The sequence below is a fragment of the Canis aureus genome, chromosome 26 (genome assembly GCF_053574225.1).
Source record: "Canis aureus isolate CA01 chromosome 26, VMU_Caureus_v.1.0, whole genome shotgun sequence".
NCBI lineage: Eukaryota > Metazoa > Chordata > Mammalia > Carnivora > Canidae > Canis > Canis aureus.
In genome coordinates, this window is record NC_135636.1 from 16518019 (window position 1) to 16520216 (window position 2198).

A 2198-nucleotide genomic window follows, 5' to 3' on the forward strand; every position below is an offset into this window, starting at 1 on the left:
TTTAATGGGCACTGGGGAATATACTGCCCTTTGAGCTTGCACAATTTTTTTCAGCCTGCTTCCCGACCATGAATGATTGGGAGACCAAGAGTTGTTTTAAACTTCAGGATTTATAAGTCTTTGGCAGCAAAATTTTCTAAAAAATTCAGTAGGCCTCTAATTCACTTGCTTCCAATAAGTTCTACATATCAGTAATCATACAGTTCTTTTAAATGCCATCTAAAATGTCTACTTCCTCACCTTCTCAGCATGTCTCTAGCTTTTAATTTACTGAGGCTATTGGCTCTAGTTAGAAGATTACACATTAAAAAAAAAAAAAAAAAAAAAAAAAAAACTTTAGCTTTGCAGAGTGGCAGTATCATAGCCGATGAGGTTTGTCCGAGGTGCGATTATTGCTAATTAAACAACAACAACAAAAACAACAACAAGATAAGAAAACAAAGCTTTGCTTTGAAAGATCTTACAGATAAAACTGGCAATAAAAACCCTTCTAGGGATCCCTGGGTGGCGCAGCGGTCTGGCGCCTGCCTTTGGCCAGGGCGCGATCCTGGAGACACGGGATCGAATCCCACGTCGGGCTCCCGGTGCATGGAGCCTGCTTCTCCCTCTGCCTGTGTCTCTGCCTCTCTCTCTCCCTGTGTGACTATCATAAATAAATTAAAAAAAAAAATTAAAAAAAAAAACCTTCTAAATCCCAACCCCTATGTTGAGGGGGTTTCAAAGCCAACTCTTCCCACAGTTCAGGGCCCCAGATTTCTGCATTAGTTCTCTATCATTCAGTTCTGTATGTGCACCTCTGTGGTTCTCTCTGAAATCTCCCCTTTTAAATCTTTGACCCTTTGCCAAATCTGGACACAGAAAAGTAATAGCAAAATTAAGATCCAGGTTTTCAATGTCTTTCCTGAGTATCTGGCTTAGAACCCAAATGGCCTGGTACCAAGTAGGCTTCCTCAGATGACAGTTTTACCAATATTTTGTTCCTGAGAAACACAGATTGCCATGTTTGTTGCCTCTGATGCATTTCTTTCTTTTTTTTTTTAAGATTTTATTTATTTATTCATGAGACACACACACACACACACACACACACACACAGGCAGAGACATAGAGGTAGAAGCAGGCTCCATGCAAAAAGCCTGATGTGAGACCGATCCTGGGATTTCGGGATCACACCCTGAGCCAAAGGCAGATGCTCAACAGCTGAGCCACCCAGGCGTCCTGCCTCTGATATGTTTCATCACTATATACCACCAGTCACTAAACCAAAACTACACATTTTAGATTTTGATGTATGTCTTAGTCAGTTGGGGCTGCTGTAACAGAATGCCATGGACTAGGTTGCTTATAAATGAGGAAATTTATTTCTCACAGCTCTGGAAGTTCAAGATTAGGGCTTGGTCAGGTTCTGGTGAGAACTCTCTTCTGGACCACAGACTTCTGACTGCTCCATATTCTTACATGGCAGAGTGCACAGAGAGGAAGCAAGTGTTCTCCTGATGCATAATTATAAGGTCACTAATCTCATGAACGAGGACTCGACTCTCATGACCTCATCTAATCCTGATTACTTCCCAAAGGTCCTACCTCCTAATATCACTTTGGAGGGTAAAGTTCTGAAGTATGAATTGGGAGGACACAAGCATTCAGTCCATAAGAGCAAGCAATCCTCCACTTCTGTTAACAATTCTGACATTAGGGTAGTGCTAGCTTGTGTTGTTACAAATTAATCCTTAAAACCCAGTTTATTAACATAGAAGAGCTTTATTACTCATGCTACATGTCCAGCAAAGGAGTTCATGACACACCATCCCATGGTGGTGGAAAATGGAGGAGGAAAGTACATGGAACACTCAGTAGCTCTTAATACTTGGCTGGAGTGATAGTCATCACTTCTACATATGTATCATCAGTCAAAACAGCTCAGGTATGGGCTAGTCAATGTGGGAAAGTGTGTGGGAATCCCATGAGCACCTCCACTTTTGTCACATTTGTATAAGGTGCATCCACATCTTTTAAGTGGCATAGGACTTAGTTTACACCCTTCTGTAACACAGCAATTACATAGAAATAATATATATATATAAATATAATATGTATATACCAGTACTAATTGCTTATTAAATATCAATTAGATGATACTGAAAATTTTACACAAGAGTATCACTAATAAGGAGAACAGAGAACTGTAGCAGTTTTCT

The 2198-nt window shown here is 40.3% G+C and overlaps 1 pseudogene; it reads left to right on the forward strand.

The window, feature by feature from the left end:
* The first annotated feature begins 338 nt into the window (after nucleotides 1-338).
* On the forward strand, nucleotides 339-468 carry LOC144298929 (U4 spliceosomal RNA; annotated as a pseudogene).
* Nucleotides 469-2198: the final 1730 nt, after the last annotated feature.